We start from the raw sequence: 25108 nt of genomic DNA, 5'->3' as shown, positions 1-25108 counted from the left end.
TTTTAAAAAAAATGACATGGACTAAGTGCTCTTTCAGTTGGATCATTCAGTATTTAAAAGGCCACTTTAATCTGATACCTTTTGGGACACAGACAACAAAAAGACTTAGTTAATGATTGTGCATCATTATAGGGGGCAATTTAGAAGTGTATACAGAGCCAAACCCTACCTACAAAGTCATCACAAACCCCTAGGTTAACTAAGAGGACTGCCATTGTCCTTTAAATTACACCACATGGCTTTAAAAAGCTAACGTCCTTCTAAGAGTTTGACTGTCTCTCAGGATAGTGGATTAATCCCTAATCTCACTTATCCGACTTCTCATTGCAATTACAGTCACTTGCACAATGTGAATAATTTATCGTCCACTATTAGTTTTATGTGTTTTAACATTGTCTTTTTATGTAGATAATATGCTCCAGGAGTTCTTAAATTTCTCTATCACCCTCTCCTCTCCATTCCTCCCTTCTTTTATTCATGGGGTCTCATTCCATTCCATCCCATTCTTTCCTGGGCAACAAGTGCCTCAATGCTTCCCTCTACTAGAGCAATTCATTCGAACAGTTTTGAAACCCTAAAATCTTGCCTAATTAATTGAAAGAAACATTTCAACTTTACAGTGGTTCTGTCCTGTCTAAATATAATTTTGAGACTTCCTCCTATTTTATTCCTCATTTTCAAAGACTCATTGTCCAGTCTTATGTCTGTAGAGGGTTGCCTATTTTACTGTCCCCATTCCTCATTATCTAGTCACTGAAATATGGATTCTACCTCAACTATGCCACTGAAACAATTCACTCTTTACAGACTTTATCTTACTGGAAATTGCTGTAGCACTTGAAATTGACTGCTCTTGCCTTATTAAACACTCTTTCTTTGGCTTCCGTAATACCGAACCCTCTTTCCTCAGCCTCCTCCTCGGACCCACTTCATGTGCTCAAACACTTGTTCTCCTCGCAGATCACCTAGAGGCTCTCCTCTTTTCACTGTATATACTCTTCATGTGTGATTTCATCTTTCCCTTGGCAACAATTTCTAGCTTTAAATGAATGATTCCCAAAAAATCTTTAGCCTGGAATTTTCTCTAGGGCTTTACGTCTCCATATCCAACTGCCTTCTGAATATCACCATTTGTATGTCTGACAGGATCCAAAATGTAATCCATCCAAAATTGAACTCATTTTTAGTCCCATAATTTCTGCTTTTCCTCTCAGATTCTGTATCCTAGTGAATGCTGCCACTGAATAGCAGATGCACTTGGATTCCTCCCCAAAATCCATCCTTGCCCTTTTCCTCCTTCCTAATAAAACTGCAATTTGTTCAGATTTTCGCCCTCCTCCATGAGACCCCTGAGCTCTAGCCCTGGGGTGTCCTAGTTCGTGGAAAATACTTTAAATCAATAATGGTAGAATGATTTCCCTTGCCAGTAAGTGGGTTTGCATGAGCATGTGATAAAATTCTGGCCAGTGAGACATGAGCTGATGTCTCCTGAGTTGTTTCTGGGAAAGGTTTCTCACTCTTAATAAAAGACACAGGAAGAAACTTTCCCCTTTGCTGCCCTTGAATGTTGTTGGCCTTGGATTGTTACCTGAAACTGTCTCAGTCATCTTGTGTTTCCAGCAAGAATTTGCCTGAGAACAAACACATGATACAATAGAAGATAGAATCAAAAGAATGGTAAAGAAGCAGAACTAGAGTCCCATTCCTCAGGCTGCTCTTCTCTTGAATGATGGTTCAAATCAGTGGTTCTCAGACTTAGCCTGCAAAGACTTCTAAAATAGATATTGCTCAATTCCACCTCCAGAAATAGATAAAGAATATGTGGTGCATATACACAATGGAATATTACTCAGCCATAAAAAGGAACAAAATTGTGCCATTTGCAGAGACGTGCATGGACCTAGAGACTGTCATACAGAGTGAAGTAAGTCAGAAAGAGAAAAACAAATATTGTATGATATCGCTTATATGTGGAATCTAGAAAAATGGTACAGATGAACTTACTTGCAAAGCAGAAATAGAGACACAGATGTAGAGAACAAACATATGGATACCAAGGAGGGAAGGGGGTGGGTGGGATGAATTGGGAGATGGGATTGACATATATACACTACTATGTATAAAATAGATAACTAATGAGAACCTACTGTATAGTACAGAGAACTCTACTCAATGCTCTGTGGTGACCTAAGTGGGAAGGAAATCCAAAAAAGAGGGGATATATGCGTATGCATAGTTGATTCACTTTGCTGTACAGCAGAAACTAACACAACATTGTAAAGCAATTATACTCCAATAAAAATTAATTTTAAAAAATTCCACCTCCAGAGATTCTGATTAAGTAGGTCTATAGAGGGACTCAGGAATTTGCATCTCTAACAAGTTCCCAGGTGATGTTAGTACTGCTTGTCCAAGGAAAGTACTTTGAGAACCACTGGTTTAAATCACTGACCCAAGTTTCCTACTATGTGCAGCCAAACGCATTTTAATGGATAAAGCTATGCACTCCATTGTCAAAACCAGAATCTTGTGTCTCACTCCAAACTCTCTTCTTTTCTCCACACGTACAATCTATCCTGAAATGTTATTCATTCTACCCTCTAAATAGTTCTCATATTTGTATGCTTTTTCCATAGGGAACATCATTTCTTAGTTTAAGCCACCATCATCTCTCTCTTGGATTACTGCAACACTCCAACTAGCCTTCTACTCCCACTCTCTCCCCTTTTAGCAAGCAGTTCACTGCCATCAGGGGAAGATTTCAAAAATGCAAATTTTGTCATTTCTCATTTGCTTACAACTTCACAGAGGCTCCTCAGGCCTTCTAGTACCTTGAACAGCAGTCCTCGGTCCCACATACTGCAGACTCATTCCTGGTCGCTCTGAATCTCACACTTGCCTACAACAGCTTTAGCTTTCCAGAATGTCTCTAGTTCCAGAATGTCTTGAGTTCACTGTGCTCTTGGCTCCTCTGTGCCTTTCATACACTCTTCTGTTCTCTTCCACCCTAGCCCCTTCTCCTTTACTTGCATGGCCCTTATTTATCTCAAATTAAAGGTTCTGTTTAGATATTTCTTCCTCAAAGGATTCTTCCCTGATCTCCCAAGTGTGGGTTTGAGACATCTCCCTCGAGCTCTCACAACACTCTTTGCTTCCCTTCCAACGGCATGTCTTTTATTGCCTCATAATGACCTCTCCCCTCATCTGTACACTTGGGGGGATCAGGGACCATGTCTACCTCATCCGCCTTATGAATCCCTCACATAATGCTTAGGACCACACTGTCATGATCGTCCTCATCACCTTCCTCATCATCTTCATCATCTCATCTTCCTCCTCCTCATCTAACAGACACTAAACTAAAGGTCTTACATATTTAATGTTCTAACTACCGTATCTTGCCCATAAGGAAAATTAGGTTCAAAGAGATGAGGTGATTCACCCCAGGGGGCAGTCAGCAATGAAAGGGCAGGATTTGAACCCAAAGTGAGTCTAACCCTCGAGCTCACTCTCCATTCCTTCTTCTTCTGCTAACAGTATAATGACCCCTGATTTTCCTCTAGGAAACCACTCCCTCTCCACCCATTCCCCACCTTCCCTTGCCTGAGATTTCACTTCTTCTATTACCAACCATCCTTCCCACCCCCTGCAGCACACCTGTGCCACATATCCAGTGGCCTGCGGGAAGAGGCTTAATTGCAGTTTGCCAGAGGGGTGCAAAGCCTGTCACTGGTCCCATTCCCAGTTCACCCAGGTATCTCTTCACCACTCTCTGGGGAATGACTGCCCAGTGATTCTTTCCACTACACAGGTACGACTGGGTGTATATTGGAGAGAAAGTGCTATCCTTTCAAGAATTTATGTAGTATGCCCCAATCCAAACTCTGAAAACACTAGGTCCTAAGAGGAAAAATAAGTGTCAATGGACTCTTTAGGTCTGATAAATTAATAAAGCTAATAGAACAAAAAGAAAAATTATTCTGAAATACAAAAATGAAAAATCCAACTGTTTATAAAGCCCATCTCCAGGCCTCTCCTGACACTTGCACACTCCTCTGTTGCTATCCTGTCTGTCTCTGCGGCATATGACAAATTCTGTGAACTCCTGAGCGCAAGGACTGTTTTTCATCCCTGGATGCTCGTCACTGACAACAGTTCCTGACATAATACTGGTGGTCAAAAAAAATGCGAAAGCAGTTGTGCATACAATCCAATGTTTCCATCAAAGTCTCTTCCCTCTCAGCAAGATAGCTGAAAAAGAAATTTGGTTGAATAATTCTGAATTTGAGCTTTAAATTTGTCTGACCAGAGGCGAGTGTTAGTATCTGAGAATTCAAATGGAAAGTTAAGTTGTCCTCTCTTCTGTCATCTCCAATCCTCTGAGGCAGAGAGATTTACATAACTGTCACCCTGCCCGTATTCCATCCAAATTTCACTTTGCTGCCACGTGTGGCCCCTCTGACCCTGGAGTAGCACTCTCTTACGCCTTAATCAACTTCCTTCACTCTGGGGCAGCCTATATACAGCCTCTGATTTTCTACACAGGCAGGCATCTTGATACCATTCAGTATTCTCTAGTGACAAGGCCACGCATGATAGAGCAGAGGGAAGGGCAAGGTGAAGGACAGACCCCGGGGCCTTCCTGCCATCACTCCTCTCTTTCCTTAGCCAGGCAGTGGCTGCCCTAGAGAAACGGTGCACAGATGCCTGGCAGCCTACTGGAGCAAACTATTCTTGACACTGAAGAATTTTTTTTCTAGTCAGCACTGTGATACTGTAATGAGTAGACTTAGAGCCTCAAAATTAAAGCTTCCTGAGAAAAGAACATCCTGAAGATTGTTTGACTATATCACCGAAATTCGTTTTAATGCATGGTGACTCAATCCTGTTTGTTCATTGCAAACAAAAACAGGGCTGATTTTTAAGGGTGTGCCTGGTTAAACATACGGTAGACACCCTCTTTATTAAGACTAACACCTGGTTAGAAGCTGCAGTTTAATTTGTGGAGAGTGTTTAGTTTTCACACAGAATAGAAATTGAGAAAGAGGTAGTTAAATGAGATTGACAGATGTCAGATCATGAGTGTCCTTCTATATCCTTCATTTTTACTATAAAGGACATTATTAGGACACTTGGCAAAACTTTGAATGGGGTCTGAAGATTAGAGGGAGGTGCTGTATCATTGTTAATGTCTGATTTTGATGGTTGTATTACCGTCATCTTGGGCACCTACAATATGGAAAGAACTGTGAGGTACAGAAAAAAAGGACAAGAATTGTCCCAGGTTAATTACAGTGTAACAGGAGAGATATCAGGTGCATGTAAAAGATGGGACCTCAGACACTCCTGAGAGAAACTTTTGTATAGTTTTTTGAACCAGGGTTTCTCTATGGTCCATTAGAATCTTTCTTCAGCTATTTTTACACCTTGATTCTGATATTTTGTCCTATTTTAAGGGGACTTATAGAGTTTGGTTTGTTAGGTTGGGAAAGAAAATCTTATGTACTATTGTGTTTTAGTGGTACATTCCACAAAGCTTATCAGTTCTTCCTTTGTTTACTTTGTTTTTCTAGGAGAAATGTATGGAATTAAAACAGACTAAAGGACCAGGCTGTATAACACTATTTCAGGAACCTCAAACTTAAAGCCAAGGTACATGAGCTCCAATCCTCACTCTATTAATAAACTACTTGCTGTGCAAATTTTGGAAAATATTGACCTGTCTCCCTCATGAGGTTGTTCTGAGGAGCATATTAGATGATTTGTAAAAGTAAGTTGACAACCATTGTAAAGCAAAGCAATTATACTCCAATAAAGATGTTAAAAAAAAATGTAGGTTGACAAAATATAATATGCAGTATAAAAATAGGGTGTCATATTTAAAGAAGTTACTAAAATAAGAAGATAAACACAAAGCCTGTGTGAAAAAGAACACATGAGACTGCTTTTTGCTTAGAATCACCTATTTTCTCTGCATACTTTCAAAGACCTTTGGAGTAGGGAAGACTTTCTGAATCTTAAGTGCTTGTCTTGTCTGAGAAGTCTAAAGAGGTAGAAGTCCTCTTCTACCATGTGATATTTAGATTACATCTATAAGTAAATTTAACCCAGTAGGTGCTAGACTGTATTTTTGGTTATTCGGCGTAAAGGTCCAAATCAAAATTTGAAGTTCAAACGCTTCTCTCTGGCTAATTTGATCAATTATTCCTTAGAATTATTTAGAAATACGGCATGACATAACCAAAAGACCAACTGACTATGACTAACAGACTAACATCATCAGTGTGGGGAGCCTAATTGGATAATTTGGGTTCAAAGTGGATATGAGGAAGTGGACTCCATTTTTTTCTGTGCACAGAGCTTAGTTCACACCCCAGGCTTTCACAGCACTGAAGCCACTCACAAGAGAATAAGATTCTTACCTAAGTGTCTAGGACTTTGTTTCTGCAGCATAGCATAACCACCTAAGCCTTACATCTAATCATTATTTCCTTTTATCTCATACAGTAACCCTTACATTTATCAGCAGAAAACCACCGTATAACACCCTTTATTCTACATTGCTATTTTTTTAGTGTGATACTTATATTCTCAGTACTATTTATTGTACCATATTTTCACAAAATTAAAAAGGGTTAAAAACTTTTTTTTTTTTTGGTCTAAATATCGAAGATCAGTTCATTCAGGTAGTATAGAGTGGATGAGTTTTCTAAAAGAAGATTTCTTTTCTTTCATATGTTCTTTGCAGGCTGGCAAAGAAAATGTATAAATACTCCATCAAGTCACATCTTGTTACGAGTCATTTGATTAGTGGTAGCTGGCATGTAGAGCAATGAAAATGCAGTTTTAAAAAATTAAATGCTGAGCTGGTCGCACTCAGACACCAGGCAAATATAAATACGAATCCTGTGATTTTATCATAAGGAGGCTACTTGTCTTATTTATTTCCAGCTTCCAGCACAGTGTCTGATCATAGTAACCCCTCAGTAAATATTTGTTTTACATGATCTGGTGAAATAGAAACAGCCAGAGAAAATAGCTAGATCTGAATATGGACTGTGGTAAGTTTTCTTCTTTGCTATGCTTTTCCTTTCTTTTCTAGAAGCCAAAAGTGTTTTCTATACAGGTAATTCACATCAGCAATTCCCTTACAGCAAATTTCCAAGTAACTATAAGTCTCCTTAAAAGGTTACATAGAGAAAGTCACTGTTCACAGTGGTTAGAAAGCATTTTAATAAGGCAGACTGCAGCTTTTTGAAAAGGATATGAAGTAACCTGAGCCCTGCACAATAGGCTCTTACCCTAGACCACCCTGTATAGAACTGCTTCTTACAACACGATTTGCAGGGGGGAACAATCACCAAGGAAGAATAAATTAAACATGCAACCATTTTTCAAAGTGAGTTATTTTATATTCTAATAGTTTTTGTATGAGACACTTTCTAATTACTCTCAAACTCTTCAACATAAGCACTGAAAAATAAACCCTTAAATTTCTTTTCTCTAGGCAAAATGTAAAATTGAGGCTAAGAATCTATACTGATTGTGGGTCTGGTTCATCCAATGACACTGCAAATTCTTTAACTTTCTTCCCATCTCCCTACAAAGTATTATAAACCAAGAAGAATTTTCAACTTGAACATCATTATAAATTTAGGGGATGTGGTAGACACAAATGACACATCTGTATTAAAATGAAAATATAGACACAAGGTCTGGAAACATTGTTTGTCTGTTTTTAATTTGTTTAAGTGGATGTGCTGTATGTCATGAGGCCAGGAAGGAAACAAGGTTATCATGTTACAGTCAGAACCTGGAGAAGTTAGAAGCCTTTGTCCAGACAGGTATGGACAGAAACCACCCAGAGGAAGACTTTGCCAAGCTTTGAATATGCCGGTGCAAGAAGAAAAGAGTACGAAAAACAACTAAGACAAAAAGATCAAAGATGGTGGGTCTGAGAGACAGTAATATGAGGAGGGAGTGAGAGAGAATGAGAAAATAGAGGAGGAAAATCAAAGATAAATACGTCTATTCCAACGTACTTCAAGAGTTTTAAGAATGTTTATATACACAATGGAATATTACTCAGCCATAAAAAAGAATGAAATAATGCCATTTGCAGCAACATGGATGGACCTAGAGATTGTCATACTGAGTGAAGTAAGTCAGAAAGAGAAAGAGAAATATCGTATGATATCACTTATATGCGGAATCTAAAAAGAAATGATACAAATGAACGTATTTACAAAGCAGAAACAGACTCACAGACTTAGAGAATGAATTTATGGTTACGGGGGCGGAAGGGTGGAGGGAAAGGATAGTTAGGAAGTTTGGGATAGACATGTACACACTGCTATATTTTAAAAGGATAACCAACAAGGACCTACCGTATAGCACAGGGAACTCTGTTCAATGTTATGTGGCAGCCTGGATGGGAGGGGAGTCTGGGGGGAGAATGGATACATGTATTTGTGTACTTGAGTTGCTTTGCTGTGCACCTGAAACTATCACAACGTTGTTAATTGGCTATACTCCAATATAAAATAAAAAGTTTTAAAAAAAGTGTTTTAAGCTGGGACGAAGTGAGAGAGTGGCATGGACTTATATATACTACCAAATGTAAAATAGATAGCTAATGGGAAGCAGCCACATAGCACAGGGAGATCAGCTTAGTGCTTTGTGACCACCTAGAGGGGTGGGATAGGGAGGGTGGGAGGGAGACGCAAGAGGGAGGAGATATGAGGATATATGTATATGTAGAGCTGATTCACTTTGTTATAAAGCAGAAACTAACACACCATTGTAAAGCAATTATACTCCAATAAAGATGTTTAAAAAAAATAAAATGTGATGGTAAGAACTCAAAAAAAAAGAATGTTTAGATACTTTGACATGGTAATTTTACTTCTAGGAGTATATAATAAAGGAATAGTGTGAACTTTGAATAATGCATAAGAGTAATTTATGTTGAAAAAAACTGGAAATAATCTTGTGCAAAATAGGAAAATATTAAGTAAATTATGAAGCACTAATAAGATGGAATATTTAAGATGTTTAATCTTGGCATAGAGTATTTCAATGACATGAGAAATTATTATGGCAGAATGTTAAAAAGAAAATAAAATTGTAACTAGAGTATAATGTCAACTTTGAAAATAAAAAAGAAATAAAGCTTGAAGTAAATATTTTTAAATGGTAAAAAAAAAAAAAAAATGATAAACATGTCCATTCCAAAGAGAAATTCCTGGGACCAAAGACAACGATCCCACCTACTACATGGCCAGCAGTGGCTTAAAACCCTTCTTAGCATATCTTTGAATTCCTAAGAGTTTATCTTCTCATGACTCTTTGTCCCTAGCCCCTGAATCTACTCATGCTGTTTATTTCACCCCATGTCAACCTAATCTGGAAACCTCAGTATCAAGCATTATCATCAATTTTCATAAAATTGAAACTCACCCTGAACATTTCTGAGTTGAGTAGAAATCTACCGATGATCTTAATCATCAGGATGACTGATAGGAGAATGAATGACGAGACAGAAATACACTTCACATTACATTCTGCCATTTTACTGGCCTCATTCCATCTTCCTATCTTCTCTTTCTTTTCAGGAGTGAAACACAAAATCTATTTTCCTGTCTTACTTGGAACATCTTAGCAATGCCACTGAAACCTTTGCACCAGCAATAACTAAGCCCCTGGCTATATATAGAAGGAGGGGAGAGCTGTGGAGGCTGACCTTCTACCAATAATTGTCAATGCTTTCTTCAATTTCTTTTTTTTCTTTAAATCTTTGACCGCACTGTGAGGCATGCGGGATCTTAGTTCCCCGACCAGGGGATCAAACCTGTGCCCCCTGCACTGGGAGCGCAGAGTCTTAACCACTGGACCACCATGGAAGTCCCACTTTCTTCCATTTAAAGTAGGATGGTGTGAATATCATATTTTCACTTCATTACAAATATCAAACTTCTTAGGGATGTTATGCAGTCAATAAGATCTTATTTTCAAAGAATATTTGTGAACATAAAATGCTTATGATATGATAAATGGGGCATAAAGATATATATGTGATATAATAATTTATATAAAAGTCATATATATTTATAGTTGTAAAAATGACTTCAGAAAAATACATAAATACTTTTAAAATAAAATATTTAAAGTATCTCTGAACAGTGGAGTTGTAGGTGATTATCACTTTCCCCTTTAGAGTCTTCAGTAGATGTTTTATCATGAAGAATTTTTTTTTTTAATCAGAATGAAAAATAAAACTCTTACTTTTAAAGATGTCTTAGGGTCATACTAAGTAAAATTGTTTTTATATTAAAGTAATATCTGGTTAGTTAGAGTTACAGAAAGCAGGTGAAGTCATTGCAAGTTTCCCTTTAAATGTGAAATACATACTTTACTTGTCCTTGAAACTCAAGCCATTTGATTCCTTGAGACACTATGAATTTGATTTCTCCTTGGGGAAGTCAATCCTTTTCAGAGCTTAAGTGATGCATTAGCTGAAAAGAAAGAGAAAACGACAGAGAAATTGTAAAAATAATATATAAACTAGAGATGCAGTTGCATATATTTTTTAAAGAATTTCTTTCAATAAAAATTTTCATTATGAAGGATTTAACCAAGTTTTATAGTTTGAGGACTCAGCTATGATCTTCTAAGGTTTAGTGAAATGATGAAATTCTACCTGAGGGCCAACTTCTTAAAAAGTTGTTGATAATGATAATGATAAGAATAAGAAAAGTTCCTGTCCTTAAGCACTTCAGATTCTATGGAAGACACTCAAGACACTGGTAGGAAACCAAAGTTACACAGTTCCTTTCTTGCCTTGAGCCTCTAATTACAATTAATGCTTACTTTTCACCTCTGAAAAAATATTGTTACTACTTTGAAGGAATCATACCCAACTTCTTCCTCCTTCCTTCCTTCTTCCCTTTCTTTCTTGCTGTCTTTCTTTCTACACACCCTATACCTGCACTGTGAGGTATAGTAGCCATTAGCCACATGTGGTCATTGAGCACATGAAACGTGGCTAACCCAAGTTGAGAATAAAGTACACGTTACATTTCAAAGACTTGGTACGAAAAAAGAATGTAAAAGATCTCAGTGATTTTTTTTGTCATTTATTACATGTTGAATGAGATATGGTGGGTTGAATAGAATACATTATTAAAATTAATTTCACTTTTTTAAACTTATTTTAATTAAGCTAGTTAAATTTTTTAAAATTATATAAGGCTCACATTACATTCTAGTACATGTGCATTGCACTAAATGCACTCAGTTTGTGCATTTAGAAAAAAAATAGAGAAAGAAAAAAATAGAGGAATAAAAAAGAGAAGCTTACCACTTCTCAAGACATATTTGTGTAAAACGTAATGACATATGCTTTTATTTTACTAGTCAGTTATGAGGGTCAGCCCATGTGAACAAGCATACAAGATTTAGCTAAGAAAGAATTGTGTATGAGCACTAATAGTTTTTGTGTATATTGTGATACTGTAAAGTACAGTGGAAACTAGTGACTTATCTCTTATCTTTGTGGGTAGGGTGTGAAGGAAGTTCTTCTCTACCTTGGTAATTTGTTTCATATGATTGAAAACAAACACTTTATTTACAAAACTCATCAACAGATGCATTCTTACGGGGTTTTTTTTTTTAACATCTTTATTGGAGTATAATTGCTTTACAATGGTGTGTTAGTTTCAGCTTTATAACAAAGTGAATCAGTTACACATATACATATGTTCCCATATCTCTTCCCTCTTGCGTCTCCCTCCCTCTCACACTCCCTATCCCACCCCTCTAGGAGGTCACAAAGCACCGAGCTGATCTCCCTGTGCTATACGGCTGCTTCCCACTAGCTACCTATTTTACATTTGGTAGTGTATATATGTCCATGCCACTCTCTCACTTTGTCACAGCTTATCCTTCCCCCTCCTTATATCCTCAAGTCCATTCTCTAGTAGGTCTGCGTCTTTATTCCCGTTTTGCCCCTAGGTTCTTCATAACTATTTTTTTCTTTTTTTAGATTCCATATATATGTGTTAGCATATGGTATTTGTTTTTCTCTTTCTGACTTACTTCACTCTGTATGACAGACTCTAGGTCCATCCACCTCACTCCAAATAACTCAATTTTGTTTCTTTTTATGGCTGAGTAATATTCCATTGTATATATATATGTGCCACATCTTCTTTATCCATTCATCTGTCGATGGACACTTAGGTTGCTCCATGTCCTGGCTATTGTAAGTAGAGCTGCAATGAACATTGTGGTACATTATCCTTTTTGAATTATGGTTTTCTCAGGGTATATGCCCAGTAGTGGGATTGCTGGGTCATATGGTAGTTCTATTTTTAGTTTTTTAAGGCACTTCCGTACTGTCCTCCATAGTGGCTGTATCAATTTACATTCCCACTAACAGTGCAAGAGGGGTCCCTTTTCTAAACACCCTCTCCAGCAATTATTGATTGTAGATTTTTTGATGATGGCCATTCTGACTGGTGTGAGATGATATCTCATTGTAGTTTTGATTTGCATTTCTCTAATGATTAATGATGTTGAGCATTCTTTCATGTGTTTGTTGGCAATCTGTATATCTTCTTTGGAGAAATGTCTATTTAGATCTTCTGCCCATTTTTGGATTGGGTTGTTTGTTTTTTTGATATTGAGTTGCATGAGCTGCTTCTAAATTTTGGAGATTAATTATTTCTCAGTTGCTTCATTTGCAAATATTTTCTCCCATTCTGAGGGTTGTCTTTTCTTCTTGTTTATGGTTTCCTTTGTTGTGCAAAAGCTTTGAAGTTTCGTTAGGTCCCATTTGTTTATTTTTGTTTTTATTTCCATTTCTCTAGGAGGTGGGTCAAAAAGGATCTTGCTGTGATTTATCTCATAGAGTGTTCTGCCTATGTTTTCCTCTAAGAGTTTTATAGTGTCTGGCCTTACATACAGGTCTTTAATCCATTTTGAGTTTATTTTTGGGTATGGTGTTAGGGAGTGTTCTAATTTCATTCTTTTACACGTAGCTGTCCAGTTTTCCAAGCACCACTTATAGAAGAGGCTGTCTTTTCTCCATTGTATATTCTTGCCTCCTTTATCAAAGATAAGGTGACCATATGTGCGCGGGTATATCTCTGGGCTTTCTATCCTATTCCATTGATCTATATTTCTGTTTTTGTGCCAGTACCATACAGTCCTGATTACTGTAGCTTTGTAGTATAGTTTGAAGTCAGGGAGCCTGATTCCTCCAGCTCCGTTTTTGTTTCTCAAGATTGCTTTGGCTATTCGGGATCCTTTCTATTTCCATACAAATTGTGAAATTCTTTGTTCTAGTTCTGTGAAAAATGCCAGTGGTAGTTTGATAGGGATTGCATTGAATCTGTAGATTGCTTTGGGTAGTAGAGTCATTTTCACAATGTTGATTCTTCCAATTCAAGATCATGGTATATCTCTCCATCTATTTGTATCATCTTTAATTTCTTTCATCAGTGTCTTATAATTTTCTGCATAGAGGTCTTTTGTCTCCTTAGGTAGCTTTATTCCTAGATATTTTATTCTTTTTGTTGCAATGGTAAATGAGAGGGTTTTCTTAATTTCTCTTTCAGATTTTTCATCATTAGTGTATAGGAATGGTAGAGATTTCTGTGCATTAATTTTGTATCCTGATACTTTACCAAATTCATTGATTAGCTCTAGTAGTTTTCTGGTAGCATCTTTAGGATTCTCTGTGTATAGTATCATGTCATCTGCAAACAGTGACAGCTTTACTTCTTCTTTTCCAAGTTGGATTCCGTTTATTTCTTTTTCTTCTCTGATTGTTGTGGCTAAAACTTCCAAAACTATGTTGAATAATAGTGGTGAGAGTGGGCAACCTTGTCTTGTTCCTGATCTTAGTGGAAATGGTTTCAGTTTTTCACCATTGAGGACAATGTTGGCTGTGGGTTTCTCATATATGGCCTTTATTATGTTGAGGAAAGTTCCCTCTATGCCTACTTTCTGGAGGGTTTTTATCATAAATGGGTGTTGAATTTTGTCAAAAGCTTTCTCTGCATCTATTGAGATGATCATATGGTTTTTATCCTTCAATTTGTTAATATGGTGTATCACATTGATTGATTTGCATATATTGAAGAATCCTTGCATTCCTGGGATAAACCCCACTTGATCATGGTGTATGATCCTTTTAATGTGCTGTTGGATTCTGTTTGCTAGTATTTTGTTGACGATTTTTGCATCTATGTTCATCAGTGATATTGGCTTGTAGTTTTCTTTCTTTGTGACATCTTTGTCTGGTTTTGGTATCAGGGTGATGGTGGCCTCGTAGAATGTTTGGGAGTGTCCCTCCCTCTGCTATATTTTGGAGTTTGAGAAGAATAGGTGTTAGCTCTTCTGTAAATGTTTGATAGAATTCTCCTGTGAAGCCATCTGGTCCTGGGCTTTTGTTTGTTGGAAGATTTTTAATCACTGTTTCAACTTCAGTGCTTGTGATTGGGCTGTTTATATTTTCTATTTCTTCTTGGTTCAGTCTCAGAAGTTTGTGCTTTTCTAAGAATGTCCATTTCTTCCATATTGTCCACTTTATTGGCATAGAGTTGCTTGTAGTAATCTCCCATGATCCTTTGTATTTCTGCAGTGTCAGTTGTTACTTCCCCTTTTTCATTTCTAATTCTATTGATTTGAGTCTTCTCCCTTTTTTTCTTGATGAGTCTGGCTAATGGTTTATCAATTTTGTTTATTTTCTCAAAGAACCAGCTTTTAGTTTTATTGATCTTTGCTATTGTTTCCTTCATTTCTTTTTCATTTATTTCTGATCTGATCCTTATGATTTCTTTCCTTCTGCTAACTTTGGGGGTTTTATGTTCTTCTTTCTCTAATTGCTTTAGGTGTAAGGTTAGGTTGTTTATTTGAGATGTTTCTTGTTTTTTAAGGTAGGATTGTATTGCTATAAACTTCCCTCTTTGAACTGCTTTTGCTGCATCCCATAGGTTTTAGATCATTGTGTTTTCGTTATCATTTGTCTCTAGGTATTTTTTGATTTCCTCTTTGATTTCTTCAGCGATCTCTTGGTTATTTAGTAGTGTATTGTTTAGCCTCCATGTGTTTGTATTTTTTACAGTTTTTTTCCTGTAATTGATATCTAGTCTCATGGCATTGTGGTCAGAAAAGATACTTGATACAATTTCAATTTTCTTAAATTTACCAAGGCTTGATTTGTGACCCAAGATATGATCTATCCTGGAGAATGTTCCATGAGCACTTGAGAAGAATGTGTATTCTGTTGTTTTTGGATGGTATGTCCTATAAATATCAATTAAGTCCATCTTGTTTAATGTATCATTTAAAGCTTGTGTTTCCTTATTTATTTTCATTTTGGATGATCTGTCCATTGGTGAAAGTGGGGTGTTAAAGTCCCCTACTATGATTGTGTTACTGTTGATTTCACCTTTTATGGCTGTTAGTATTTGCCTTGTGTATTGAGGTGCTCCTATGTTGGGTGCATAAATATTTACAATTGTTATATATTCTTCTTGGATCGATCCCTTGATCATTATGTAGTGTCCTTCTTTGTCTCTTGTAATAGTCTTTATTTTAAAATCTATTTTTTTCTGATATGAGAATTGCTACGCCAGCTTTCTTTTGATTTCCATTTGCATGGAATATCTTTTTCCATCCCCTCACTTTCAGTCTGTGTCCCTAGGTCTGAAGTGGGTCTCTTGTAGACAGCATATATACGGGTCATGTTTTTGTATCCATTCAGCCAGTCTATGTCTTTTGGCTGGAGCATTTAATCCATTTACATTTAAGGTAATTATCGATATGTATGTTCCTATTCCCATTTTCTTAAGTGTTTTGGGTTTGTTATTGTAGGTCTTTTCCTTCTCTTGTGTTTCCTGCCTAGAGAAGTTCCTTTAGCATTTGTTGTAGAGCTGGTTTGGTGGTGCTGAATTCTCTCAGCTTTTGCTTGTCTGTAAAGGTTTTAATTTCTCCATCAAATCTGAATGAGATCCTTGCTGGGTAGAGTAATCTTGGTTGTAGGTTTTTCTCCTTCATCACCTTAAATATGTCCTGCCACTCCCTTCTGGCTTGCAGAGTTTCTGCTGAAAGATCAGATGTTAACCTTATGGGGATTCCCTTGTGTGTTATTTGTTGTTTTTCCCTTGCTGCTTTTAGTATTTTTTCTTTGATTTAATTTTTGATAGTTTGATTAATATGTGTCTTTGCGAGTTTCTCCTTGGATTTATCCTGTATGGGACTCTCTGTGCTTCCTGAACTTGATCAACTATTTCCTTTCCCATATTAGGGAATTTTTCAACTATAATCTCCTCAAATCTTTTCTCAGTCCCTTTCTTTCTCTATTCTTCTGCTGGGACCCCTATAATTCAAATGTTGGTTCGTTCAATGTTGTCCCAGATGTCTCTGAGACTGTTCTCAGTTCTTTTCATTCTTTTTTCTTTATTCTGCTCTGCAGTAGTTATTTCCACTATTTTATCTTCCAGGTCACTTATCCATTCTTCTGCCTCAGTTATTCTGCTACTGATTCCTTCTAGAGAATTTTTAATTTCATTTATTGTGTTGTTCATCACTGTTTGTTTGCTCCTTAGTTCTTCTAGGTCCTTGTTAAATGTTTCTTGTATGTTCTCTATTCTATTTCCAAGATTTTGGATCATCTTTACTGTCATTATTTTGAATTCTTTTTCAGGTAGACTGCCTATTTCCTCTTCATTTGTTAGGTCTGCTGGGTTTTTGCCTTGCTCCTTCATCTGCTGTGTGTTTTTCTGTCTTCTCATTTTGCTTAACTTACTGTGTTTGGGGTCTCCTTTTCACAGGCTGCAGGTTCATAGTTCCCGTTGTTTTTGGTGTCTGTCCCCAGTGGCTAAGGTTGGTTCAGTGGGTTGTGTAGGCTTCCTGATGGAGGGGACTAATGCCTGTGTTCTGGTGGATGAGGCTGGATCTTGTCTTTCTGGTGGGCATGTCAACGTCTGGTGATGTGTTTTGTGGTGTCTGTGGCCTTATTATGATTATAGGCAGCCTCTCTGCTAATGGATGGGGCTGTGTTCCTGTCTTGCTAGTTGTTTGGCATAGGGTGTCCAGCACTGTAGCTTCCTGGTCGTTGAGTGAAGCTGGGTCTTGGCATTGAGATTGGGATCTCTGAGAGATTTTTGCCGTTTGATATTACGTGGAGCTGGGAGGTCTCTTGTGGACCAGTATCCTGAACTTGGCTCTCCTACCTCAGAGGCACAGCCCTGATGCCTGGCTTGAGCACCAAGAGCCTTTCATCCACACGGCTCAGAATAAAAGGGAGAAAAAATAGAAAGAAAGAAAGAGGATAAAATAAAGTAAGATAAAATAAAATAAAGTTATTAAAATAAAAAATAATTATTAAGAAAAACAATTTTTAAAGTAGAAAAAAAAAAAACGGACAGACAGAACCCTAGGACAAATGGTAAAAGCAAAGCTATACAGACAAAATCACACACAGAAGCATACACATACACATTCACACAGAGAAAAAGGGAAAAATATATATATATCTTTGCTCCCAAAGTCCACCTCCTCAATTTGGGATGATTCGTTGCCTATTCAGGTAATCCCCAGATGCAGGGCACATCAAGTTGATTGTGGAGATAAAATCCGCTGCTCCTGAGGCTGCTGGGAGAGATTTCCCTTTCTCTTCTTTGTTCGTACAGCTCCTGGGGTTCAGTTTTGGATTTGGACCCGCCTCTGCATGTACGTCGCCTCTGCTCAGACAGGACGGGGTTAAAGGAGCAGCTGCTTCGGGGGCTCTGGCTCACTCAGGCCAGGGGGAGGGAGGGGTACGGATGCGGGGCTAGCCTGCGGCTGCAGAGGCCTGCGTGACGTTGCACCAGCCTGAGGCACGCCGCACGTTCTCCCGGGGAAGTTGTCCCTGGATCACGGGACCCTGGCAGTGGTGGGCTGCACAAGCTCCCGGGAGGGGAGGTGTGGCTAGTGACCTGTGCTCGCACACAGGCTTCTTGGTGGCGGCAGCAGCAGCCTTAGCGTCTCATGCCCGTCTCTGGGGTCCACGCTGATAGCCGCAGCTCGCGCCCGTCTCTGGAGCTCCTTTAAAGCAGCGCTCTGAATCCCCTCTCCTCGCGCACCAGGAAACAAAGAGGCAAGAAAAAGTCTCTTGCCTCTTCAGCAGGTCCAGGCCTTTTCCCGGACTCCCTCCCCACTAGCTGTGGCACACTAGCCCCTTCAGGCTGTGTTCACGCCGCCAACCCCAGTCCTGTCCCTGGGATCCGACCTCCGAAGCCCGAGCCTCAGCTCCCAGACCCCGCCCGCCCCAGCGGGTGAGCAGACAAGCCTCTCGGGCTGGTGAGTGCTGCTCGGCGCCGAGCCTCTGTGCGGGGATCTCTCCGCTTTGCCCTCCGCACCCCTGTGGCTGCGCTCTCCTCCGTGGCTCCGAAGCTCCCCCCTTCACCCCCTGCAGTCTCCGCCCGCGAAGGGGCTTCCTAGTGTGTGGAAACCCTTCCTCCCTCACAGCTCCCTCCCAGAGGGGCAGGTCCCGTCCCTATTCTTTTGTTTCTGTTTTTTTCATTTTTCTTTTGCCCTACCCAGGTACGTGGGGAGTTTCTTGCATTTTAGGAAGTCTGAGGTCTTCTGCCAGCGTTCAGTAAGTGTTCTGTAGGAGTTGTTCCACATGTAGATGTATTTCTGATGTATTTGTGGAGAGGAAGGTGATCTCCGCATCTTACTCTTCCGCCATCTTGAAGCTTCTTATGGGTTTTATAATTTACACGTCTTCATAGGATTATTAGATATTTTAAGTACAAATTCTACATACATGTAGATATATCTTTATACCAGAGAAGAGCCTCTAATTGTAAACCCAATGACCATGAAAATTATAAGAATGAAACAGCACTTCTATTTTCTCCTTAAGAATTAAATAAATCAAATTCTCTTCCCATTTGCTGTGACTCAGAGTTAGTATTAGTAGTTTCTAGGTTAAATGTATGGAGTCAGTGAAATGTCACTAGAAATTTTAAGACTCATAATACATAAAAAAGACATTTTTAGCAAGACAATTACTAGAATAATACTGTATCTTTCTATTAAATGTATTCTTCAATTTTTATAGAAAGAACATTCAAAATTTTAAACTCAAGTTTGGTTTTTAAAAAAAATGCTATAGGGCTTATTTGTATTTTTCTCAATAATACAGTTTATAGTGTTTATTTGTAATATATACCCCATTATAAAATATTCCATATAAATTTTACAAGGATCATTTTTACAGTGAAATGTCTGTAATATATTAAATGTGCTTTTCAAATAATTTTGACTATAATAAAACATTTGAGCAAAACTCTGCTAAGCATATCTTACCAGAATCCACTCTCTGTCTCACCTTAAATTACTTTGAAATAAAGAGTAATAGCATGCTACATGATACATAGCCACACCTCTAATGTGTAAAAGATACATTTAAAAGGAAAAATATATGCACACTTTTTGTCTGATGGAATCATTGCCTTTAATATAGATCACAATAAATAAAATGGTCTTTGTTTTTCCAACACATCCACTCATCTTTCTCTCTTTAGAAATCCAAAACTTCTAAAATTCTCATTTCTGTGATTTGTTTGTTGAAAACTTGATTAAAATTTTACATTGATTTGTATAAACTTTGAACAGGATAATTTTTTTTCATTGAATAAATTTTTACTGAGCGTCTACTATGTTCCAGACACTATGTTAGACCCTCCGGATATGCTGATGAACAAAATTATTATGATCCTTGCCTTCACAGAACTTAGAAATTGAAGGAAAATTAGACGTTTCATAAATAATCTCACAAACAAAAACACAGCTACACACCTGAGGAGTCCAATGAAAGAGAAGCACAGGTTTTACAAAAAAGCTTAAGAGGTTGAGGGAAAGGGTTAACTTAGGTTAGGGAAGTTAAGGAAAGTCTATCTGAGGGAGTAACTAGTTCTGCCTGGAAGAAGAGAAGGATTTAGCAGGTGAAGCACTGGAGGAGGAATGTTCTAGGCAGAGAAAGGAGTGTATGCAAAAGGCTTCCAATACAAAAGAGTTCCATGCATCTGAGGTACTGAAAATGGCTGGGTAGCAGCAGTCTGTGGGGATGATGGGAGATTGAGGCCAGCAAGATTGACAGTGGTCAGAGCTCACCTGGTCTTATATGTTCTTTATTGAGATAATTGGCACAGCCTGAATGGGGCTTGAACATAAGAGGGTAGTGAGGTTAACTTCCTGGTTTTGATGGTTACATTTTGGTTACATAACACAATGCCCTTATTTGTAGGAAATATACACTAAAGTACTCAGGATTAATAAAGCATCATTTGGGCAATTCACGCTCAAATATTTCAGGGAAGAAAAAAGTTCTTTGTGTGGTACTTGCAACTTTTTAGTAAGCTTGAAATTGCTTCTAATAACAAAAAAAGAAACAAAATTGGAGAGTGAAATTTCCTTTCTCCTACCCTTTAAGAGATTTCCATTCCATTCTTGTGGTTTGTTTTTTTTTTAACAACAACAAAAATGTGAATGGAAAAATTTTACAGTATTCAAGGAAATATAACTTGTGGGGCAATTTGTCTTCCTTATTAGATACAGATTCATGTAATATGTTCCCTGTATATCCAGAAATGAGATATTAGGAAGCAGTTATTTTTTTTTAACATCTTTACTGGAGTATAATTGCTTTACAATGGTGTGTTAGTTTCTGCTTTATAACAAAGTGAATCAGCTATACACATACATATATCCCCATATCTCCTCCCTCTTGCATCTCCCTCCCACCCTCCCTATCCCACCCCTCTAGGTGGTCACAAAGCACCGAGCTGATCTCCCTGTGCTATGTGGCTGGGAAGCAGTTATTTTTAATCTAGTGCTCTAACTGGGCTTTCTATAGACAGATATACTACTCTGTGTAGACAGGTGGTTTGGAACAGAGAGAGGGAAAAACAGGTTCCACCTGGGTAATCTACCTGTAGAGCACCTTTCTTTGACCCTTCAAAGTTCAGTGTTCCCCCAGGCTCTAGGACAGCAAAGACACTATCAGGCCTGCTCCGAACATTTGAGGAACGAATGGAGGCCTACATACCAAAGGTTGGGATATTTTAAAATTATAAACCAAGCTAATAAACTATCAAATAAAATATATTTTATCTTTCTTGACAGTACACCTTCATAGACATCTAGAAGGCGCATTTAGAATTTATAAATAAAAATTCGAATTCCAACTTAGAATTCCTCCCTAGAGTACATAGTTCAAGGAAGAATGACCCATACCCATTCTCTTCCCACATCAGGGTCCCGCCCACATGCAAAGGCTGTTCCTTACACGTATGTGGACATCTCCACAGAGAGCTGCTCCCTGTACCACCACCCCTTGGGTCTAGGAATAAACTGTAGGAATTCCTCCAGTATCTCAGTGATTCTCTTGGAATTTCCATTACATGATTTTTTTATAACATTCCAGGACTTCTGATAAACATATACATTCATGTCTAATATTAGCTAAACATTATATGTTTACTAAACATCTATAGTTTTGTTTACATAGGTTCTTCTTCTTTTCTTTTCATGTAATATAAATAATAACTTGTATAGCTCTTCAGCATGTTTTGTTGCTCTAGAATAAGTCTTGGAGATCTATCCAACTTTATCTCTGATTTTGCCCTAAAAAATCATAGATATCATTGTGTACATCAGATTGAATGTACAATGGCCAGACCATGTAAATGGAACCCTGACACACAATCTATAGCAACCAGCTCAGGAAACCAAACTATTAGCTAGAGTAACCAGCCGAGAAAGCCAGCCTGCTAACTGTAAGTCAGACTTGTAGGAACTAGCAACTGACCCAGGAAGTTAAACAATAATCCCTAAAACAGTTAGCCCCAAATGGTCAGGACTTGATTAATAACTGACAGCTTCCCTAACTTTTGTCCTGGCTTCCAACTTAGGGCCAGTTAGGGGGCATATACTCACCCCTAACCAATCACATAGGATTTCCCACTTCTACTTAGCCCACCTACAGCTTTCCTATACCAACAGCCTTCAATCAGAGCACACCTGAAGCCTTTCCTTTTATTTTGTATAAAGCTTTCTGGCTCCTCTGCCTGTCTTTGCGTCTCTGCCAAACACAAGTAATAGTGGCTGACTCTTTTCCTATAACAAGCTCAGAATAAATAACCGTTGCTTGTTCTCATTTGGTTAGTCTTTGTTTATTTCCACATGTAGCAGGCAGTGATAGATTTCATGCTTAATATCATTTATTGTAATGAAGCAGTTGGCAAATTTAACTCTAACATATGTTCGGTTAATATTTATTTATTTTTAATTTACTGAATTAAGTAGATAATTTAACAATTATTTATTATTTTATCATTAAAATTTCAGTTGGACTTGTTTCCTTTATAGAACTAGCTGTGGCTCTAGTAAAAAATGGAATGTAGACTGCTTAAAAAATATATTCACAAGGCTTTATTCATTTCCACAGTTAGCAATAAAAGCAAACTTTTCAACAGTAATTTATGCACTGAATGATAGATTCTTTGAGTTCTGCACATAAGGATGAGTCATTACCAGGGTGCTTTATATAGTGAAAATCAATGATCATATCTATAAACTTTTTACATAATTCGCTTAACAAAAAGATGTTAAATCTGAATATATAATTGATTTTATTATTGCAAAAGTATTTGGTAAGTGGAAGAAAACAGCATGACACTTAGAGCAGTAGAATTCTAACTCATCACAGGTTGAAAATTGACATGAGTTCCCAGATATCTTCTTAGTCCCTATAGTAAGCTGTTTACGAGGTCTGTGACATGAAGTTATTTTAAAATTCAAACCATGAATCAGAAGAAATCATTTTGAAGACAGATAAAGTAACTGGTAAATTCTAATTCCAGTATTTTCTGTTTTCCACAGATAGTAGCAAAGCCATTTCCAAATTGCAGCCATCTCTTCCTCTCCCCTTCACTGGGTACAAATCTTCCTCCAGTCTTCCAAATCACTCCCAAAGTCATTTCTTCAACTTTTTCTTCTTCCATTTTCCCAGGAATTTCTCAAGCTGTAGATGTGAGGTTCTCCCTCAGAATCATCAGAAGGCACCTGTAAAAATGCAGATTCCTGGGTACCGCCCCAGACCTTCTGAGTCAGAATCTCAGGGCATGGGGCCAGAGGAATGTGCATTTTCACAAGCTCTCCAGATGATTCTATTGCACATCTGGAGTTGAGAATTACTGTTTAAAACAATTGTCTACCTCAGAAATCTCGTCAAATCTCTTGGATTCACAGATGGTTTAATATGATAATGACAGCATAATATATATTTTTAACCTTAGTTTCTTTTTTGAAATTGAACTGGTTTCTCTAACTTCTGATACGATATATTTACTAGATAACTTACTGTCAATCCACAACTCAGGAAAAATAAAACCAAATTTGTCGTATTTGCTGCAAAAGAATCTCCTGCCCTTCCTTCTATCAGTCTCTTAGTTACCAACTATTTAAACATTTAAAAATAAGAGTCACTAATCATGTAGCTTCTTCTTTCATTAAGTGTCTGACTATAGGCAAATTTGATCTTTAAGTCAATTACTATTACCTGAGCACCTACTATGTGCTAGGAAGTGGTGATATAAAGATGAATCAGACCTGATCCTTGCCTTGAGATACTTACAGTCTAAGTAGCATGACAGTCCAATAAATAAATAATCTTCTGTGCTAAGTGCTATGGTGTAAACATGTCAAAAGTGCTAAGAATACATAGATAGTGAACCAGTTAATGATTCCTATGGGGACTGTGAAAGGTACAAAGAGGAGGCAACATTTAAGCTGGCGTTTTCTGAAAGAGAAGTAGCTCACCAGGCAGAGAGCAAGGAAAGGACATTCAAGAGAAAAAAACAGGACCAAGAACATGGGGATATAAAAGCAGGTTGGATAGAATAGTTCTTTTCCTGGTACATGCTGTGGAGTGACCATGGTATAGCCATAAAGGTGGGCTTGCCCAAGTTACAGAGCGTCTTGTGTGACATGCCCAATAGTTTGGGTTTATTCTATAGGCATTGAGAGTCACCAAAGGGCTCTGCTTTCTTTTTTTCTTTTTAATTAAATTATTATATTTAAGAAAAATGTAGATGTAGGAATTTAAAAGTCAAATTTTAATGGTTCTGATGAACCTAGGGGAAGGACAGGAATAAAGACACAGACATAAGAGAATGGACTTGAGGACACAGGGAGAGGGAAGGGTAAGCTGGGACAAAGTGAGAGAGTGGCATGGACATATATACACTATCAAATGTAAAATAGATAGCTAGTGTGAAGCAGCCGCATAGCACAGAGAGATCAGCTCAGTGCTTTGTGACCACCTAGAGGGGTGGGATACGGAGGGTGGGAGGGAGACGCAAGAGGGAGGGGATATGGGGATATATGTATACGTAGAGCTGATTCACTTTGCTATACAGCGGAAACTAACACAACATTGTAAAGCAATTATACTCCAAAAAAGATGTTATTTTAAAAAAAGTCAAATTTTATTACAAGGCTTAAAATAAAATCAGTATGTTTTCTATTTCATCCCTTTCCATCCCCAAGTCGTGCTCTCCTCAGGCAGCCACTTTCCTTACTTAGAGTTACTCCTAGTATTTGCCTCCATATTTCAAAATAATATGGAGCATTGAAGAAATTTCATTGTGAAATCAACAAATATCAGTATCATTGAGTCTTTTCTTTTGGCTGATCTCTTCTGCAAAGAGGAATTCTCTGGTCTCCTGCCCAAGAGAGGCAGTGGGATCAGGCTTCACTATTAGTTACACAGATTCTGACTCATCCATCATATGTTCTACTTACTTGACTTTTCCCTGGACAGCAGTTTCTGATGCTTAACATGTCCAGAAGACTTCCTTTGATCTGAAGTTACATCAATTATTTACTATCAAAGAAATTATTACATTAATTTTAGCTTTATACTTTGAAGATTATAAGTCACCTAAATTGTATATAGCAACTGGACCTAGTTTCTATGAGACAGATGAGGAAAGTGAATACAGCTGTAGTAAGGGTAAAGGTTGGGAAATGCTGAAGTCTTCTAATG

At 37.9% G+C, this 25108-nt stretch overlaps 1 long non-coding RNA gene across 3 annotated transcripts in view; it reads right to left on the bottom strand.

The window, feature by feature from the left end:
* Nucleotides 1–25108, bottom strand: part of LOC309634947 — a 429791-nt gene that overhangs the window by 363027 nt on the left and 41656 nt on the right. For all 3 annotated transcript variants that reach the window (XR_014248512.1, XR_014248513.1, XR_014248514.1), the window contains one exon: nt 10411–10514. This is a non-coding gene — a long non-coding RNA (uncharacterized lncRNA). The remainder of the gene's footprint in view (nt 1–10410; nt 10515–25108) is intronic.

This window comes from Balaenoptera borealis (assembly GCF_965194805.1).
Source record: "Balaenoptera borealis genome assembly, chromosome: 9".
In the NCBI taxonomy this organism is placed as follows: Eukaryota; Metazoa; Chordata; class Mammalia; order Artiodactyla; family Balaenopteridae; genus Balaenoptera; species Balaenoptera borealis.
Note: the sequence above shows the minus strand (reverse complement) of the source record. Positions and strands in the feature narration are given on the sequence as shown.